Genomic DNA, 22,358 nt, shown 5'->3' with positions numbered 1-22,358 from the left:
CTATATTCCAGAAATGCAACCTACCTGGAGTGTCCAGAAGTACCAGGTGTTCAGTGCTCAGAGACATGGCCCAGGTAACAAAGGCTGACACACGACCACCACTTAACAAGACTCATAAGTTGAAACGTCAAGACTTGGCCAAGAAATATCTGAAGACCGATTTTTCAAAGGTTTTATGGACTGATGAAATGAGAGTGACTCTTGATGGACCAGATGGATGGGCCCGTGGCTGGATCTCTAATGGGCACAGAGCTCCACTTCGAGTCAGACGCCAGCAAGGGGGAGACGGGGTACTGGTATGGGCTGCTATTATAAAGGATGAGCTAGTTGGACCTTTTCGGGTTGAAGATGGACTTAAAATCAACTCCCAAAACTACTGCCAGTTTCTAGAAGATACGTTTTTCAAGCAATGGTAAAGTAAAAAGTCTTTATCCTTCAAGAAGGCCATGATTTTCATGCAGGACAATGCTCCATCACATGCATCCAAGTGTTCGACTGCATGGCTAGCCAGCAAAGGACTTAAAGATGACAGTAAAACGACATGGCCCCCTTCTTCACCTGACCTAAACCCCTTTGAGAACTTGTGGGCCCTTCTTAAACGTGAGATTTACAGTGAGGGAAGACAATACACCTCTTTGAACAGCATTTGGGAGGCCGTGGTTGCTCCTGCACTAAAAGTTGATCATCAACAGATCAAGAAACTAATAGATTCCATGGATGGAAGGCTCATGACAGTTATTGAAAAGAAGGGTGGCTATATTGGTCACTGAATATTTCTGGACATGTCATTATTGTTTATTTGTACATCTTGAGTTTTATTCTTACTCTAAGAAATTAAAATAAACAAGTGAGATGGGGAAATCTTAGTTTTTCCAATTAGTTGCATAATAATTCTGCACACCAATAGTTGCCTAACAATTCTGCACACAGGTATTCTCCTGAGAAACCCAAAACTCAGTTTCCTTTGTTACATATTCTGATTTGAGGTTTATTAACATTCCTGATTGACTGATAACAATGCATTTGTTACAGTACAATACAATAAATTCTCAGGAATAGAACTTCCCGAATAATTTTGCACATAGTGTACAGTATGTTTTGGTCAGTTAGTCTGCTCAACAATCCCATTTTGCAGCAATAAAATTGATGTCAGAGGAACAAACAGAGAAATCTTTCTTTTTAGGTAAAACTGATGTTGACAAAGTTTCCTTCATTTGAAATTGGGAAAAATTTGATGTTGGAATAAAGTTATAAATTGCAATATATTACAGAATATTGCAATATATGTTTAAAATCTCAATAATATTGTATTGCGGCATAAGTATAGTGAGGATATTGCATCTGGATGCGTCTGGTGATACCCACCCCTAATACATTTTAGGTGAAGTTTGCATCATTTTATAGAACTTTTGACAGATGAATTTTAATTTCAGCACACTGATAATTAGAAGATCCAAAGTGAGGCACTGTGGGAAGTCACTTAAAGACAAAGCAAAGCCATGTGGTAGCTTGGCAACGACTTGTAATTCTGGTGGCACACACGAGGTCTCCAGGTGTTGGGGTCTTGCTGCCTGTATTGCAACAGCAGGGCATTCCAAATGCCTAACAGGACTCTGCACCTGAGCTCAGGACTGGAGAGCCAAACAATATGGGGATGTTTGATTTTGAAACATAGTCTATGGATCATGCAAGCAGGCACTAAGGCAAAGGGGGCAGATGTTTCCCTATATCAGACCCAGGAAAGAAATAAATAACTGCAAAGTGCAACAAATGAGTTGCATCCACTCCATGCGGTGGACATCTGTGCTCCAGACTGCCTCTAGTTGTGTCCCTTTGTTTAGTATTACTGACTGCTTTTGTTCTTAAATAGGGAAACACTGAAATCTTTCAAGGCTAAGAGTCCAAATAATATTATTTAACTGAGTTTTAATTTCCAGGGATGGACAAATTCAACTTGGAGGATTTCATCTGAATGTAAGTACTCAGATGAAAGGGGACCTCTATGTTCTGCCTTCTCTCCATCTAGTTTTTTTCTTTTCTTAATATGACACACTAGTAGCAGCCTATTGTACATTACACTTGCAAGCCATGCACATTTGGCTAAACACTGCTCTGAGGCATAATGTAATCAGGGAAGCCATATTCTTGTCGTGAGTACCCAATATTGGGGAAAATGTGATTCGGCGCATTCTCATCAAACCCCTGGAATGAAATATGATTTTTTTTTATAGCTGTGGTATTTGCTAGAATAATATGTTTGCCAGGTGAATAATCACACTGGCTGGAAGTGACAAACCAGTGTGCTGTGCCGTAAATAAGATGGGAATGGGGCATAGGGAAATGATTATTATCCCTTTAGGACGGTGTTCTGCTGTTACTATTCTAAAATATAAGGCTAGTGCTTATACATATATATTCAAAATACGGCTGTTTGGCACTATCCAGTGCCCCACCACTCAGGGGGCTCAAAGGGCTTTAGATGAATCACAACTGTGATGACATGCATCCCCAAACAGTTAAGCCACTGTTTGATGAATGTGATCCACTAAATACAGGGAATGTAGAATATAGTTGGCAGACGTTGGCTGACAGAGGATTCTGCTGGAGTAAGCCACAAAATGCCTTGTAAATTCAACTGTTTTCTTTCTACTAAAAGCTAGAAAACATGTCACTCCTTCTGCTGCCAAGATTATCAATGGCATCCAGACATGCATGCTAATAACAAGACTAACGCTGAGTTTTAAACGAACGAAACATATTTCGTTTTACTTTAAGTATGTACTACAGCTGCATTTACAGAGTATGTACTATCGCATGCAGTATCCATACCATTGGAACATACTAATTCTTTATAACATTGTCCCTTAAACTTTGACGCTCAAAGTCATACTGTATATGCTGCGCAGTGGACTGTGGGTAGGAATAGCCTAACAACAATGCTGACGTGAATACTGCAAAATCTGACTGCATGCAATAGCATGCAATATTTTCTGTCATTGTTAATAGTATGGTAGTATGGGTATTTCAGCGCAGGACAAGAGTCTGGAGTCATGATAATGGCTCTGTATAGCTGTACCTGGGTGTCACAGTGCTTAGAGATACAGTAAATGCTCCTGGCAGCATGCTGACATGCTCACAGTTACAGGGCTGACATACTTTTTAGTACAGTAGGTGTAATGTCTATCAACTTTTATGGACATCCATCCAATAGTTCAGCCAAGATAGTTCAGTCACCCAACCAAACGACTGACAGACCACATCGCCCACCAACCTAAAAAGGTTTTCAATTTAATGACCAACCTTGAGTTAAGGAAACGTTTGTGGGTGGGCAGGAGAACAATGGGTTTTCTTGAGGAAAAGAAGAACCAAACGGCCGTATACAGAGGACAGGTGGGGTTTAGGAAAAGAAGAACGGGTTGGGTTTAGGAAAAGAAGAACGTGACAGGTTGGATTTAGGAATCATGACATGTTAATTTTCAGCTGTAGTCCTAGTTACCTAGCATGCATGTCTTTATGGTGGAAACCGGAGAACCCGCAAACACGGGGGGAAGATGCAAACTCCACACAGAAAGGCCCGGAACGACCTATATTCAAGCCCAGAACTTTAGTTTTCCGTGTTGGCCACACGGATTTCTCCCACATTCCGTGCCACCACCACTTAATGCTCTGGTAACAGTTTGTGATCATTCCAGGGAAGTCTGTGAGACCAGGCTGTTGATGGCTAACTAGACCGTTATTTACAGATTCATACATTTGTTTATGCTCAATTTCTAATAATCTAAGTTTAAGATTGCACATACGGAGCCCTTTTAACAATGTAGTCTAATTATAAAAATGCATACATGATTGAAAAAATACATATGACGAACATACACACATGAAGTGGAGACTAATAGCTTTGTTTAGGTTTGCTCCGAACAGTGTGAATAATAGTCATCTTAAAGGTTTATGTGCTTGATTATTATTCCGCTCATATAAAGGATATCTCTCCGGTAATTGGAAACTTAAAATCCCATCCTACCAGGGGCAATGTCAAAACATTTACACCTTGGCTTGCAAATCTGATAAAACTAGAGTTCTAAAGATAGTGATCTTAATCTTTACTGTTATACACAGATTTCTTCTGACAGTAACAGTTGAAGAGGCCACGGCCTTCAGAGTCTCTGCTTTGGAATGAAAGGATTCCAGCTAGCCTGGATTAGTGAACCACATCCAAAGTTTCTATAATGGACTCCTCGTATCCTGTTACTACGGAGCCCCGTAGGTGACATGGATGGGAAAAAGAAAATACAAAAATAAATAACATGTACTGAGGACAAACAGTTTTGTAAGATCTTGAATTTGTTTAGCGAGATCTCAGGTTGTATTTGCGAAATCTTGACTTTGACATGGAGGAACAAAAAAACAACAACAAACAAATGAACAACACTTAGCCACTGAAATTAGTTTGCAGTTCCTTACTTTACCAGCCTGAGGCGAAGAAGTGCACTAGATCCCCAGTACATGTTTTTTTTTTTCCTCCATGTCAACCCCGGGTCTCCGTATGTTACTTTGTCAAAAGTCAAACCTATATTGGTTCAAGTCTTTGAAATGCCACAAAGGGACAACTTGAAAGGGAATGGATAATGTTGTCATTGAAACGTGTGATTCCTCACCCCTAACCTGAGTCTTAAACTGGCGGATGATTTCTGGTATCTCTTCAAAAAGAAAAGGAGCAGCTCTGGCACACCAAAGAGGTCAAAGAAATCAGGTGGATCCAAAAGAGCTGTAATGGTTTTGGTGGGGTTCATTTCTTAAACTAGATAAAGTGCATCGTTGAAGTAAAAAGAGAAAAGACTTGTTTTTTCATTTTCCGGCGGATCCATTCAGTTATGTCGGCCTTATCTTCTATCCACAGCCAACTGTATGGTCCAACATTGCCTTGATACGACAAGTGTAAGATAAACTTGACAGATCAACTTTTCCGATAGTCTTCGCGCCCATACACAACTGGGACCTCTAATCTGATAATCCACCAATGAAAGATTAGGCGCAGGGAGTATTATTGTGTTGTCACTCTTGCTTACAGGGTCACATGGGCTTTAGCTGCCCGGGTTAGGCATCCCTCTGCAAATCCTGGGAAGGTGTCACATCTCAGCAGGTGAGGTGCAGCGATAAGACAGACTGGGGGATATTAAATGGACGAACTGCAATTATCACAGACATTAATAAAAAAAAAAGGAGAAATCTACAGGAGGGTGACAGGGTGGCGTTGGGATTAGAGACACGTTCTGTAGCTGAAAGGTCACAGATATAATTACAGAAATAGTCACTATGTGTCCACAACAAGCTATGGACACAGGACATAAAAAAACATGAGAAAATAGGGCCCAGGTTAAAAAATCCCTTATAGTCAGTCATCAAGCAACACTAACCTCCGATCTGCGTGGTCTCTTTCTGCATCGGCTATGCATTCATTTGGTTTTGTAAAACATGCTGGAACTCAAACCTAAGTTATAGAGCATATTCAGTATCAAAAAGTTTGATTTCTGCTATGAACGACATTAACTCAGCCCACATTGTCCTCTTCTGCTCTTTTCAGTTTGCAATCCCGCTCCTATGTACATTTCCAAACCTGATATTAACCATCCAGGCAGCTCCTGCATATGCTCACTGCTATTTTGCAAGGAGAGTCGGAGAGTTGGAGTAATTCAAACATTCTTCAAACTGCAATTTATTTTCCCCGAGTTGTAATTATGGTCTATTAAAATGCAAATGATGTCAATGGCAGAGCAGCGCTAATCACTCAATGTCTGTTTATGGGCTGTAGAGCCACATTAGAGAGACTCACACTGTGGAGACTGAGACGTACAGAGGTCCTCTATCAGTGAAGGATCCTGTAAATTAGACCCCTTTCTCGATAGTGTGCATCTCAGGGATGGTAGTTTTGTCACATAATAAAATTGAAGATATATGAAGTTTATGATTTCCGACCAGCGCCTGCTTTATCAACAGCAATCTGTGAAAGTTTAATATGACCAACGTGCACCTTCTGTGGACTGCATGCCTCCTACTGCATAAGCACCTATACTAACTCAGAATATTATGTGTACTCCTGTACACTTTGAAAATAACATGTACATGAAAAATGTCCACTAAATGGAAATGGGATTTCACAATAATTCATCTCCCTCTCCAGACAAAGTGCACACTTTTTTTGACGATGATCAAATTAATCACTTTTCCCCAATAAATATATTTTTGGTCAGCTCGCTTCCTTTCATATTAAATAACCAATTCCATAATAGAGCTTCACTTATGTTTCAGTGAACCTCACATGGTTGTTATGCCATAAACCTAAGTGTAGCCAACTTTTGTGCTTGAGAAAAGCTCGTGATATTGATTGTTTGTATATCAGATCAATGCACGCTTATTTACTGCAACATATTAACACATAAATGTATGTAATGGATGTGCTCTGTCTGTAATTAAATAATCTAAACAACATTGTTAAGCAGTTAACAACTCAGCTAATCAGCTATGCAAAGTACACAGAAATATTACTTACATATTAAGCCTATATGCAGTTGCTGCCTCGGCGTACTGGCAGCTTAAAAATAAAACATACTGACTATAGCCACGATATTTTTTTTTTCAGATTTTCTGTTAATAAAGCTTTAAGAATTCACTGCATAAAAAGGTTTGGACAGGTTTTGACCCCCCTCCACACACACACATAAACTGCATTTGATCTTTTATTTTTTAAACCGTCCTCCATTCTCAAACTCTTAATGAGAATGCACGGTTTGAAGTCCTATGTTATGTACATTTGAGGTCCTCAGTTAAACATAAAACACAAAGTTGATCATTATCCATATTTCAGTAATTTTTATACATGGGTGCAGCAACGGGTAGAATATGTTCCTGCATGTCAAACCTGTGGTTAAACTACACATGGTTTCCTGTTATGGGTCATCATGTGAGTAAAAACTACTCAAGAGTTGCACTTATGGAATAATCAATGTGATGAGCTTGAATTACATCTGCGTTGTAAGCGAGCTCTTGTTCTTCTCTCTGCCGTCTGTAATTTGGACCCACCGCTATGTTTTCCTGTTAGTCGATGTATGTGTACGTTCTGTGCTGCCATCACTTTTGCTATGCATTGCATCAAGCCTAGTGGGGATTAAAGCTTATCTACTGTTTTTCACATGCCGTTACAACAACCTCATGTTCCCCTTATCACAGAGGTAGATGCTGACAAGACACGGTGTTACTAATAATCAAAAACCTGTGAGCTGGATGCAGCCCAGCAATGCAGAACTTTCAACTGAAATTGTAAAAAAAAAAAAAAAAACTGAGCTATCTGGCAAATCAAAATAAGTAAAATCAGGTTATATTTAGTAAATAGGAATTCTTTGACACCTGAGATATAGCGGGGGCATGTATTGACACAATTACATGCAGACTAATTGGGGATGCTGAACCCTCTGCAGGAATAAGCATGGTAAGATAACGCTACATGCATAGGAGGCTAACAAACTGCACCCCGGTACACTTAATACATTGAGAACAGGCTGGCTGCAGTAGTGGAGTGGAGTGCTTTTGTAATCACTGGTGAGAGGATTTGTAAGAATATAAATAGCACTTTCATTAGATCAATACTGTCATCCCTCCTCTGTCGGCTCACATTAAGAGCACAAGCCGGGTAATAATGGAGGACTGGTTGGGCACACTGTAGCATTCTGTTTGATCTCAAGAGAGGGTTTCCCCTAGGGCAGTCCCTGGCTGATAAATTCATCTTTTGGACTGTCCCCCTGGGAGCTTGCAAATGAGTGAGGGGCATTGACTTTTCATTAAGGAGATCACTGCATTGGAAATTGAATTCATGTTGGGCTTAAGAACATAACAAAGCTGTTTGCGAGTCAGCCGAAGGCCACATACGAGTGCCGATACACCGAAAACTGATGTTTTGGTTGGCTTACAACTCTCCTCCCATTCCCTCGAGTGAAATACATAAAGGTGTCAAGGAATAGAGTAAAAAGTTGAGGATTTCTCCATTGTTGTTGGATAGAGTGCGCTATAGTTGCTGCTTGATGTGCGTAGCCTAATTTGAAATTACGATAGCAGACTTGGACACAATGCTGCCCATGCAAGTGCACAGTTAAATAGAAGATCTGTTATTTCACACCCACATAGTCCATGCAGTATAATAGCAGTGTATTGCATTTGGTAGCGTCTGGAAGCAGAAACACACACAGTAGAATTCTGAAAATGTCATCTCATCAATAAATATCCTCATAACAGGGGCTATTTCTCTAAACCATGACACAGTATACAGTAACCGTTTTGTCATCACTCAACTGTTGAAATGAATGGGGGTATTTACTCTATACAATGCATCAATGTAATAGGCTCATTACACATGTAGAGTATATTATTCTACTCTTACAGTTTCATTGCAGGGGATTCATTGTTATTTATAGACTGGATATTACTCAAGTTCGTGATGGTTCAGCAAAATACCAAGGGTCACTCCCGCGGCACTGTACCTCCCTCCTATGCAAAGCTTCACACTTGCTGTAAATTCCATCAAGGTGAACTAAAGTGTTTACCCCATTAATTTATTTAAGCTAAAGCCAGAGCGCTGACCCATAAAATGAGCTAAGATAATACTGACCTTAACATGGTCTTCTGCACATGGAGGTAATTGCCAAGGCTCCAGATCAATCAATATTGACTTGCCAGTTTTTTTTCCCCACTTCTCCCACTACGGCTTGAGCTGAATGTGTAGAATTGGCTTTAGATGGATGGAGAACATATCCCTGATAGTTTAACCTTTATCTAGCTAACATGTTCACTTATCTGTACAATTATAGATTTTGCCAGTCAAGCTGTTTCACAGAAAATCTGTCGAGTGTTAAAAGACTGGAGAGTGTTGAAGTTGAACTCTCTAGAATAATTAAAACGCATCTAATAAGAGTCTTACTACAGAAAGTGTTCAGTTCTCCATCTATAAGCATTACAGTCATACGCAGGCTTGCGTCTCTTGGCACATCACACCAGAAAAAGCTGATATTGAGCAATACTATTTCGACAATAAATTCCTGAGAAAACAAGTAAGCAGACGCCCTCACATAAACACACCTTTACAGCGCAATCACCGTGTACTCCCAGGCATTTGATTTCTCTTTAATTTTTCAAGGTAGGGGCACAGACTTAGCAGGCATTTCCATCTTGACTTGATAAATATCACAATCTTCTTTTCCCTGCCACACTGAAGTAATTTATTTTCTATCTCTCCAAGCTATATTTTCCAGTTAATATTTCATTTTTTTTCATACAACCTGACAAAGGATGCCACAAGGGATGATAAGAAGTCTGAAACCTTTTGCACTCTCGCTCTAGATACAGGATTTACCTTATGAATTTTCTGCAGAAATAAGACTTCTGAAATAAGGGATACACTTAAAACGGCGTCATTTTTGGACTCACCTCTTCTAACACCTACTTCTGAAAACATTAATGATGCATGTTTAATTTTGATTTGCATTTAATCTAAGTTCTTAGATGACTTCGGCTAACCACAAAGTTACAACCTGCAGTGAGCGTCTGATGGAAACAACCACACAACACATGCCTCGTACTCGTTTCCCTCAGGTAAAGCTCACAAACACTGGCTGACTGGAGTCGCTATTTATAGAGTTTTCACAACAGCAAATCCTGATTGTGTCACTCAGACCTATTTTCATACCCAGCAGCTAAACATTCATCATTCATATGCTACACATGTGCTATGTTTTGAGTCAGGATTATGAGATATTCAAAGTATAAACTCTATTGCATGAAAATGGTGATCTCCGTGATTAACGAAGCGGGCTTGTATTCTTTGCAGCAGAACCAAATTACATGATCCTTGAGTGACTGGTAGCAGTGTCCTTCTGGCTATTCAGCTCGCCCCGTAATTTGAATTTGATAAGATTTCTTTTTGAGACATTGTTAGGCTAATGTAAATTTGGAGGGAGGACGCCAGCCTACCGCTGGCTTAACTTTGATGAGGTGTTAATATCTAATATCAAGACCAGATAAAAACCCCTTATTAGCCCCAGTGGTCTTGCTAGAGTGGGGACTTATTACAGCGAGGAGATGAGACGAAAGCAGATGAAGTAGTAAGACTGCCAGGGGCTTTGTTACATGTCCTTAAGCTTTCTGACGGGGTCAACTTAATTTTGTGACTTTAATGCTGAGGGTTTACAAATGCAGACAAGCTGACATTGTTTGAGGGATCTAATTCAGACTCTCATATTTCATAGACTGCAACATCTGGGGGATTACAGTGTCTCGAGCCAGAGGCAGTTTGATAATCGGTTGTCATTTTTGGAGCTGTGTGCCCTTCCCAGCTTTGGCGGTTTCTAAAGGTCTTTGGTTCAATCAAATGTTTGCGAGATTAGTTGGCTGCACTCCTTTTTTAAGAACTATTTCCATGTGGGTTGGGTTTTAATGTTTGCCTTTAGGCTTTCACGGTAAAACACTTTGAAAATATACTGACATTTTTGGACTCTGAAAGTTGTAGCCATGCTTTGATGGCATTTAATGGCCAACAAAAAATAATACACATTGTAAAGTCCAACCAGTTGTGAAAATAGTTTGTAACAAACACATAAAGAGGATCATTGGGGCTGGATCTGAACTAAGGATCTGTAGTCAATTAGTAACGAGACTTAGGGTCTGCAGTCAGGTCAACATCAGTGCTTTTCCGGCATGCTAACATGCTCGTAATGGCAATGCTAAAATGCTGATGTTTAGCAGGTATAATGTTCCCATGTTGAACATCTTTATTCAGTGTGTGAGCATGCTAGCTATTACTAATTAGCGCCAAACACAATTTGGCTGAGCCTGCTGGGAACGTCATTAGTTTCACACGTATTTGGTCATAAACAAAACCAAAGTGTGACAATCTGTATATATACTTCTCTAAAAACAACAAATGTGAACCGGATGTTGGTACAAGAGGAAAGGTCAAGGAATCCCCATCGGGATTCATAGTCTTGGTAACATGAAACACACATTTTTTAACAATCCATGTTGAGATATTTCAGTCCAGACCAAGGTGGTCAACCAACAGACTTTGCCATCCATAGAGCCTTGCCACTAGCATTCCTACTGAATAGTTTTCCAAATTGGATACAGTCAGGATTTTGTTTTGGATGTAAATTTGTTGTGACCATGAAGTGGTTGCTTTTACAGACTCTTAGAAAAGAGGATGTGGTTCAACCTCTTTAAGTATAAATGCAGCTTTACACACACACCCTGCTCACTTGAAAGGCATTGTAAACTACCTTCCTAGACCACTCCAGAAAGCACAAAGTAAGCACACTGGTCGTACGCCACCAATCAATGCGTTGGACCAAGAGGAATGAGCTTTTGACTAACTGGCTGAGGGGCGGCATCAATTCAAAGCGTTCACCTAAAACAAGTCGGAAAACACCTTGGGTTCCAGCACTGTGTCCCATTGATTTCTGTTCAGCTCAAAGTGGATTCTGCAGTATTTAGACATTTAATTTCCTTTCAAGCTAAGTCATTACACAGCCGGGCATTTAATTAAGCAATCACAGCGGTGCAATTTGAATGATCCAGTGTCTAGATGTGAGCCAAGTTGGCATCATTGTCTTTACAGCTACCTAATGAAGCGTCTTCTAAAATGCAAGATTCACAGGGAAATGAGATTCTTAAAAATGATCAACAGCTCAGAAAAACAAGTCAACATGTCTGAATCACACTGAATAAATCCACGTCGTTAGTTTTATTTAAGTGTGTTAAAGGGTGTTTTTTGGGATGAATGGAGCCAGGTATTCACAGCTGACCTATTTCTTCTTCAAAAGAAACATTATTCGAGGGTCACGGGCACAGATGTGTCTGAGGATGTACTGAGGAGGTGTTCTCACTTCTCCACGCCTCTGTGAACAGGGCGACAGTTTAATATGTCTGGATGTGGCCTCTGTGTGCTTGCTTTGCCTTTCCCCAAATGAGCTGCTTTGGGGACATTGGAATTTGTAAAATGTTTATAGTTGGATAGTCAGCATTGCTTTGTGTGAATTTCATAATGAATAACTGCAAGTCCAGTACTTCGATACATTTTAATGTTTGCAATTCATTCCCAAGTCTTCCAAAGTTGTTGATTGCCTTGCCAGGCTGCATCAGCACTGTCTATCTAAAAATAATTTCCCAGAAAAATAGGGAGACAATATTTTGCTCTTTGTGATCCAGTCATTAAACAATGCTATCAACAAAAAAGAATGCGAAACCGCTGCAGCCGATAGAAAACAGACAATAAAATTCATGTCCTGGTGAAGCAGCGTTGACAAACAATGGGAATGAGTTCATGGTCTCAAATTACAAATTGCTTACAAATTTAAGTCTCGGGTAAACTGAGAGTTAATTTCATGGCAGGTTTGCAAAAAAACCTTATGTAATAAAAATGCTGGGTGATGTTCTGTGTGATCCCTCTCCTTCTCTCTGTAGTGGTCAGCTGTGCAGGTGGAACCCGCACCTGAAACTTCAGCTGTGTAGCTTGTACCACAGTATGTGTGTCTCTTGAAGCCATTTGTTCGTAGTTATGATAGTGGCTTAACAGCGGCTTAAAAAAAAATTAAAATAAAGATAAACACTTAATCTGTAATTTGATGTCATAATTTCTATGGGGACTTTAAATTAACAGTTTTGGGGAATATGCTTGTTTGCTTTCTTGCTTTGATATTTAAAGATTGATTGCACTCTGATGTTATGGGAAGTATTTAATATGAGTCAGCAGCTGGTTAGCTTGGCTTAGCATGTCGAAGGCCACAGCTAACCTAGCACTGAATGAAGGTAACAACATCTGTATCAGGACCTCATTAGCTCACTGACTCAATAGAAGTTGTTTTGCTGTTTTGTATAAGTTATATAAGTTATCCTATGGCTCAGCAGAGCTAAACCCTGTGTCCCAGTGATTGTGGAATTCTTTTTATTTAGAATAGAACTCTTGCTTGAGTATGACACTTGGTGCTTTTGCATTTATTAATTTTTTTAAACTACATTTTCCCCAAACTTGAACTTTGACATTCTAAACTCTGACTACAGATGTTAATCAAAGTCAAAGCTTAATCCAGGCCTGATAAGATGCTTAATTTAACAGGCTCGTTTTAGCGGGGGGCTCGATCAGGTGAAATGAAGAGGAACTGATTGCTTGTGGTGATTGTGCTGATTACATTTTAAATTTAAAACTTTCCTCTTGGTACAAACATGGTCATGAACAGTATTGCAGACAATGACATAGCAGGCTTAGTAAATGCCAAGGTGCCTTCAATCCCAAAGACTGGAAGGGAAAAACCACACTTTGTTTACTTTAGTTGTTGAAGTTACAGAACTGAGGCTGTGTGGATGTACCAAATGTAAAGACAAAGACAGGATGATTTATTGTGCGGCGTTGGCACTGTGTATAGTCTAAACACCTTGATGTGTAGATATTTTCCCAAACTTGACCAACTCCTGAGACGGCATTGGTAAAATATCTAAAATAACATTGACTTATTTTTACCCCATCTAAAAGCTGAAAATGCAATTTTCATACTATCCTTTGAATGTATTGTATCATGTTTTCAAAGTTGAATGAAACAGTCGTGTTCTGTAAGATGGAGAGTTGAACATTCCTACATACTTAGTCCGCCTGTGAGCAGAATTCACAATGGCCGAGCTCTGTGCTTGTGCTACAGCTGTCAGATAAGGACATTTTGAAAATATACGATGAAAGGCATTTGCATGAATTATGGCATGGGATGAAGCATTAGCATATTTGGATGGGGGTGTAATTGCTATTGCATTCACGCCCTCTCTTGGAGATGACAGAACATGTCATGTACATACATACGTGAAACCCTACACGAGCTGCTAATTGCAATTTAAAAATCAAAATAATTTTCAAAATGAAGTATTAAAGTGAACTTTACATATACACAGTTTGCAGGTCTAGTAGGCATTTAGTCCAGTCACTGTTTGTAAGCATAGAGTAAGAGTAAGCAAAGAGTACTGGGACTAATTGGTGTGGTGCCAAGGTCAAACCCCTTTTGGTGACAAAAGCGGGAGACTCACAATTCACATCATGTTTTTCTGAACAAATCGCATCGAATTTTTTAGAACTTTTGCATCGCAGTGGGTTTAATATCATGGCAGAGGTATCAATTTCAATCCAGAAAATTGCTCTTCTTCAACATCATTTTGCATCTTTTCCAGTCTGTCTCTGGAGGTCTGTGTGTTGGTGTGACACCACAGATTAAGGCGCTAATGGAAAACGGGCCATCTTTTGGACTGTGCGCAGTCGTTGAGTTTACTGTGAGCAGGAGTATTTTAATGTCATTCTTCCATCAGCTCCTAAGTGTATTCTCTTACTGGATCTCCCGTGACCATCTGCTCAACACCAGTTTAGCCATATTGTCGAGGTAAATCAATCTGCACGGTTTTATGAAAGAAAAACCATCCTTGTTGGGCGGTTTACAGTTTAACCCGTGTGTTGTCTTCCTGTCAAAATTGAAAATTAACACTTTTGTTGACACTTTTTATGGATGTTTTTAACTTTTTTACGTTTTGTCTCTTTTTTTCAACACTTTTGATGCAATTTTTAAAAACAAATTTACACTGCGTAACACTAACTTATTAACTGTAGTTTAACAGTTATTTTGGGAATTTATGGTCAACAAACCTCATTTATAGGAAATCTTACCTAATGTTTGATTTAGAAAAGCAGAAATTAGGAATTATTTTGACTATAATTAAAGGAATGTACGTTGATGGATAATCACAGACTTGAATATGTCAAGTTTTACTCAATACTATTCAAAAACCCTTACATTTTTTTTCTAAGTGCTATAAAATTAAAACAAACACCTCAAAATAAATGAAAGTAGAGATTTGTACTTGGCAAAGAGCGTTGTGTGGAATCAATCATGTTATTTTGGGGAATTACAATTGGGTAGTTAAAAAGAACATTGATATATGGTATAGGAAACATGAGGGTTAAAAAAGGTTGTCTCTGTGCAGGACTGCAGCAGATTATCAGTTTTTTTAACATGGGTGGTATTCAAAGTTAATGGTCATAAAGACATCCAATGTGCATGTACTGGCTTGAATTCAAACTCTCCCTATTTGTCTTTTTCAATGTATTGGTACCACAGTCGCTCAAAGCGGTTCTTCTACAACTCTCTCTGCATAAATGTGAAAAAGAGAAGAGAAAAGTACAGTAGTTTGAGGTCAGAACAGAGACATTTTCCTGTATCACAACAACTAGGCTTCCAGTGTTTTAAAAGTCAATAGAGACTGCTAGTTGACATTTGTAGGCAAATGTGAACTTTTGAATGTAATACCTCACGGGTGAAACTGAGAGAACTATACCAACACTTGGGTTTGTAACTGAATATGTCACTTTGTGTGTGGGTCTGCAACACACTGCAACACACTACCCTGTAGATTGGACTTTATATATCCCAGTATTAAGCATTAAATAAGTAGTTATATATTAGACACTTTTTTTACACAACCTTTTAGTACTGCACTTTTGCCTGGAGACAAACAACTACAATGTATCACCACCAGCAATTACCAAAAGCCTTTCGATAAGGTTTAGTTAAAATGCGCAATCTGAGAGAAGTTTGAAAAAGTTTTAAATATTATTTGTACAGTATGTAAAAAAAAAACCCACTGTAAACCGTCAAAAGGTAACATCATTCTAACGGTTATGAACATCACTCTCACACAAGTGACATCTCTCTGGTCAATAGTACAAAGTATGATTTTAGTAGGATGACAATCTTGTGCCATGTATTGTTGTCTGTGACCTTTTGAGTGTATTATGTAAGGCATTAAGACATTTATGTTTCCTTATATGTCCATATGATGCTGTTATATGTGAAAAATGATCCAGTTTGCTACAATTTGCTAAATTTAAGAAGGGCTACAGTTTGGTATTTGTATGTGATTACTTTGTGCCATGTACCGTATGTGTGTGTCTGCGTGCATGTTTGTATCTAAAGGTGTGCATCTGCTTGTGCTTGTGAAAGCAAATTGTTCAATAGACATATAGTGATGCTCAGTATTAGTGGTCCACAGTGTGTGATGCTGGGAAATTAGATGGGAAACTTTGCAAATATACTGTATGCAGTACAGCAGTAAATCAGTCGTTAGTTTTAACAAGGGTAAAATTACAAAACATTGAATTTGTTGGTTAGGTAACAGTGCATACTTCTCAAGTTGTTTGCTAGTGGAACACCGTACGTGCCTCAGAAAAGACGTCAAGGGCTGTTAATTTGTTGCAGCTATGACTTTTTGTTGTAGATTTACTGGAATGCATTTGACAGATCTAAGGGCGTCATATTCAATAAATATGACAAAAAGAGGTAAGTGGCCAAATGTGGCATGATTGGTGAATATTCAGAACCAAGCCAGGAACTCCAGCCCTGCACCTGGGACCTTAATGTAATGTAGTTTAACTGTATTGTGCAACTTTTTGTATTGATATATTGTCTCTACAGTATAATGGCCGTTTAGTGTTTTTGCATATTTGGTTGCATGTGAAAAGCAAAAGTTAATTTCCCAATATTTAAAAACAGTTGCTGTATCTCATATAACAATGGGGGGGGGGAGGAAACAGAGCAGTGATGTCCTCAGGACTTCTAAATATTCCAAAAGATCCATCTCACATCACCCATCTTAACTTACCTGTCGTCATCAACTCCACCAATATTCACATTTGAGTTATAATAGCCATTATAAAACCATACAGCTCTGAAGCCAAACCACAGAGAGAAGAGTAAAAATCATTAGAGAAGGCCTACCTTGAGGTCGAAGGTGTGAAAGTCATAGAACATTCTCTCTCCTGAGACCTGTGACAGAGTAAAAGGGGGGGGGGGTTGAGACGTCAGTCATGATTAGGCCACAGAGCAGCTCTTCTGACAGTGATTGATCAATGAGGAACTCCCTTAATGAAGACAAGGACTCTGGGCCTCCCAGGAGCAAATTGGTAAAAGTAAGTAGTGGGAAAAGTGTCCCAGATCGCTAAGGCTCTAAGAGGATCATCCCGTCTGGGGTGGCAGTTTGTACAGGTGCTTGACTGCTTTCATACTGTTGGAACAGAAGTCAAACTGAAGTAATCCCAAGATTATCAAAAGTTACAGGACGATTCTGTTCATCGTGGCCCCATTTTCCAAAATTCCAGCATCCTTAATTATTCTGAGATTTATCTTGGTAAAAGTACCCTACAGTGAAAACGTGGAAGGAATATATCTGGGGTAAAACATATAATCCTTTATGTTTGATGATTAGAACAATAATTAGCTGCACTCCCATGTGTTGCAAACTGATCTGTGGTACTTTGTTGCACAAAACAGAAGTTAAGAGCCACTTCAACATGACTGCCTCAGTTGGACTGTTAAGTGCAGCCTCACTGTCAAAACACCAGAGAAGGAGGGAAGCAGGCCCTTGAGGCAAAAGCTTCATAAGGATCGGTGTTGAAATGCAGTTTTTGGGTTTTACCCTGTAATAAATTCCCCGACATACTGTATCTGGACTGCCTTGTAGTCTGACCTACCATAAGGAGGGACACATCTGCTTTGTGTTCTATTCATGCCATGTACGCAGGAGAGGGGGGGCGCTTGCCAAAAACAGCCGGCCCTTCAAGGGAGGCATCTGACTGGTGCTTTAACTTTCTTCATCTCCAAACTTCACTATGTGCCCACACACTTGCCCAGACTCGCTAGCACACATGAAGACATTCAATGAATAATTAAACGGCTGACATTCACAGGATGTATGGAAAATACATGTATTTTTGTCTGTAAAGAAATAGAAGAGAAGACTTTACAGAAGGTTGACTGCATGACTCATACAGTGGGGTACTGAGTGGTGTACAGACTGGGCATTTGGCACATATTTCACTGGAGTTACTAATTAATAAACAGCACACACTGGAACACATGCTGCATATTAATAAGTGAAGGTGCATTTCACATAATCAGTTTTTGTTTTGCTAGACTATTAAAGTTGTGTATCATATCATATCAGATGTGTAAAATGACGCATACTTAATGACACATAGTCAGATTCTGGAAATAATCCTTTAAAAGAAATTGCTCTTTTTGTTTATTTAGGGGATTGATTTAGAAATGGATTGCCAGTGGATGGAGTGTCCCGATACAAAGGAGGCAACCTGATATGAAGTCATTTCTGTCATCTTTGTAGAAGCGCGGAGTATCAGAATGATTCCAAGCTCACAGTGCAGTTGTAATTTCAAACTGTACCCAACTGAGTCTAGTTCAAACACGATGGCCTCAACCTGCTATTTCTCTACTTGAACATCAAGATTACAGCGCTCAAAGTAATGAAAGTGGCAAAGCCAAACACCCCGGGAGTGCTATTTTCCCAAGTCTTTCTTTTAAAACAAAGAGTGCGCTTCCTTCCCCCCCCCGCACACCTTTTTAGTAGCTTTAACACATTTCCATTAATTTTGCTTCATTCTGCTACTTCTGAGCACTGCTGCTGCATCCTCATTTTACTGGCTTGTGTTGCACTTTGGTTCCCATAGAAACCAAGTCCAGTCACCGAATGAGGGTGAGGGTAGAACACATCTGTAAATGTCTTGAAAGTGGTGTGGTTATAATAGATTGTACTGTCTGAGCGCTCTGTTTATTACTGAGTGTAATTGCAAGTAATCTGTACATAGGCAGGCAGTGGGTGACACAATGTGGCTGCCATATTTAGATGTTTTGTATAGAGTGGTTGGTCTGGACCTGTGAAGTTGAAGCATCATTGAAAAGTATAGCCACAAGCATGTATCAAAGCACTGAAATTACATGTTTCTATTGCATAAGTCTTAACAAATACATGATTTTGGCCTTGCTGTACACCACACTGATGAGCATTATGAATTGCATACATGTACGTCAGACATCGAACATTTTCTTGCAAAAGAGGGCGAAGATTGTGGATGTTGTACTCTCAGCTGGCATGAAATAATGCAATGGCTGAACTATAAGTAGACTTTTGTACATCAAGGTTACCTTTGCCAGAGAGACAGAACATCTAAGTGACTACATCTGTGGATGGTCTGCGTTTATGAAATTCATTTTATACATTCATGAACATACCCACACATTTTACTATGTGTACTTTTTTAAGTCACATGAGCTTTTACTGAATAATCAATCATGTTGGAACCATTCAAACATCTGCATGAGACTTTTCATTTCTAGCGTACTTCTGAGTGTGTATTCACACAAGTTCAAGGTGTGATGCTATCAGAAATAGAATACAGGACTGGAGATGTAATTACATTTTTATTACGGGAGTAATTTTAAATCTTGCATTGGCAGTGACCGTTAGCCATATCATATTTGATTGACCCCCTCCTTTATGAACTACAATTGCAGTAATTTACATTTAGTGTTGACAAGAAGGAATTAAGACCAAACAGAAGTGTCAGTTTGGATTCTACTTATTTCCATCCTAAGAATGTGGCCTATTTAGCTTTCACAGCTGAAAATGACCTTTTCTATTATTTTGTCTTTAACTTTACTCTCTCTCTCTCTCTTTGTCTAGCTATCTATCTCCCTATAACTCTAAGTGACTGAGGATGAGGTGAATTTAATGATTTGATGTTAACAGTGAAATGGGTCCTTGGGAACTTCAACAGCGGAAAAGAGCAACCATTTGGCGGGCGGACTTGCTTGCCTCAGCACTTAGAGGCACACGTTTAAATGCTCGGCTTTCACCCGGAATGGCCCACAAGAGGGACGCCTGAAGGGGGTTGGGGGGGAGGCTGGATGCTGAGGTCCTGGGGAATTGCATGGTCATTCATCACATTAATGAGTCATGTCACATTATTTACAAAAAAGGGAGACTTTTTTTTTCTCTCATGGATGGTACCCACTATCATGATGCTGCATTCTGTTAATGTTGCCTGGAGTTAATCAAAAAGGCAAGCAAAGAATGACTCGACAGTAGCCCAGGTAGCCAGCCGAGTCGGGCTGGTTGCAGCTGAACATCGGCACGCTCAGTTGTATTCTGACACCAGAATCCAAATTTGGCTGGGTTTTTGGGATGCGGACATGGGGCGATTTGGGCTCAGAATCAGCTCCAGTTATTAACACTAAAGCATTTGGCCAAAGGCGCCCCATGCATCCCACCTGCAGCATTAGTCTGTGAAACCAGCTGTGTCATATTTGGGTCATGGTTGGGCCAGGCAATTTTGGCTAACTCGGGAATGTAAAAGTCTTTGGGTGTTTTGGTTTGTACTCAAAATGGAAAATGATTTGCTCTTTTCTAACATGTACTAGCTCATAGAAGCTCAACATATACAGTAGCGGTTCTTAGACGTTAAACACACTGTAGAGCTAGCACCCCACATGGTGGTAAAAGGTCAAGGTGTTAGATCCCATTCCTGCCTATGGATATACAGTGAAACAGCCTTGGTCCAATCCACCAGTTCTGGAAACTCAGTCCCAGCCACTGTTCATGTAATGCTGGTGTGCTATTATCACTAGCTGCCTCCGTCTTGGATTGCCTCATGAAAGCTCTGATACAGACAGGGCAGGAAGATTTAAATAGGAGTGTGAGAATATCGGAACTATATGACATTTTTCTTTGCCGAGGAAATCCAAAACTGCGATATTACCATTTCACGGGTGAGCGGATTTAAAGCACGATGGACTGATAAATTTCAGGACAGGGTGAAATAGATGAATCTCAAGTTATTTACTTTTTTTAATTGGAAATGTCTGTCACAGGGCAGCAAGCCGAGTCCTTTTCCAAGCCATTATCTGTCTGCCTTGATCATTTGCAGGTATTTTACGGAGAGTGGTGTGCAGAGTGTCAACGGTAGCAATTGAATTTATTCCTGTTGGATTTCTTCTAAGCTTGAAAATACAAATGCTGAGGAGTGGAAAAGGCTCGCAAAAGGTCAGCTTCTTAAACACATCACTACATTTACTGTTTCTCAGAGCCACAGATGACAGAAAAGCCAAATAGTTTAATTCACTTTTAAGGAAAACTCTTAAGTTGGACAACCCCAGTTGAGTTCATATCACCTGTTGAGCTTCAAATTTACTTTTGTGGCTAGCTTACTAGCAAGTACTGTGTTTTCAATAGACTTAAACAAGGCTCCTTTTAGCCAACCCTTGGGCTTCGCTCATAATTGCTCCCCAGGGTCGTGTAGTTTCTACCTGCTCTTGAGCTCTCATTCCTGGGCTGTCATCCTTGCTCACTGCCTGTCTGTCTGGGCCCCTGAGTGACACAGAAGCGTCACATGATGAACTCTCTTGAAGGATATCTCTGGCTCCAAAGGAAGACACCACAGGGACACTGCAAGCCCGGTTGATGATGTCACACTCTGACCGTGGCGACTACTTGAGCTCACAATTGTTGACTGTAGCCTGCCCAGGAATTGTGAGTGTTTATGTGGGGTTGGGCACCATTGTGTGCATGTGCATGAGTATCTGTGTGAAACCCTTAACTAAAATGAGATCCAAACCGATATCCAGCGAAACTGCCAAACATAATACTCTTTACAAGGACTACAAGGTTTCGCTGTAAGCACAGAACATTCTTAGACTACACTGAGAATCATCACACAAAGAAACAAATGTGCATTCTCTACCAACAGACAATTCAATGATCTCATCACTTATTCATGCAGCACTGTGAGTTTTGACAGCACCGATGTCTGTGCTAACAAAAAATAATAATACCATAGGCGACCAAGTCACTTTAGTCGGCATTTGTCCCAGCAAAAAAAGACAGCCGACAAAACCCCGATTTAAGCTTGAGTAGTAAAACAAACGTTATCCAGCTCTAAAGCAGCAGCTGATGTGATTTGACCATGACAGTACTAAAAGCAACACTTTTGTTGCAGTCTTCTACCCCCACGAACATGGATCTTGTGTGACTGCACATTGGCTGCCAGTCCACAGTGTCTAGTAGCAGCAGCACATAAAGGCTCATCTGCACCATCTGCCAGTGGAGGTGACAGGGGCAACTGAAGTGCCAAGGGGCTATTGAAGAAAAAAAAGTACAGCTGCCTCAATCTACCTGCTCATCTGCTTTGCTCTCTATGGACTGTGTCTTGGTTAAATTGGTCTTTTGGTGGCTTTTGAAGGCCAGCGGTGGTGAAAGACTGAGACATTGTGTGGTTGCACACAGTCTCAGCAGGGATTAGCACTTGTTAGCTAATGTTGTGATCTGTTTGTGGTGACAGGAGGTTGTGGGAAAGGTCTGCTTTAGAGTGGGACTGTGTTTGACTGCTATACTGTAGTGAAGCTAAATGGACAGTATTTCCAGGAGTAAGGGTGTTAAGCCACACTAGA

General features: G+C 40.0%; 1 protein-coding gene across 44 annotated transcripts in view; it reads right to left on the bottom strand.

The window, feature by feature from the left end:
* Positions 1-22,358, bottom strand: part of LOC117934721 (receptor-type tyrosine-protein phosphatase delta-like) — a 362,606-nt gene that overhangs the window by 164,749 nt on the left and 175,499 nt on the right. For all 44 annotated transcript variants that reach the window (XM_034856605.1, XM_034856642.1, XM_034856639.1 and 41 more), the window contains exon 8: positions 16,839-16,886. The gene's annotated coding sequence lies outside the window, so the exon portion shown is untranslated. The remainder of the gene's footprint in view (positions 1-16,838; positions 16,887-22,358) is intronic.

The sequence above is a fragment of the Etheostoma cragini genome, chromosome 19 (assembly GCF_013103735.1).
Source record: "Etheostoma cragini isolate CJK2018 chromosome 19, CSU_Ecrag_1.0, whole genome shotgun sequence".
Taxonomy (NCBI): domain Eukaryota; kingdom Metazoa; phylum Chordata; class Actinopteri; order Perciformes; family Percidae; genus Etheostoma; species Etheostoma cragini.
The sequence above is the reverse complement of the archived record's forward strand: the minus strand, read 5'-3'. Positions and strand labels throughout refer to the sequence as shown.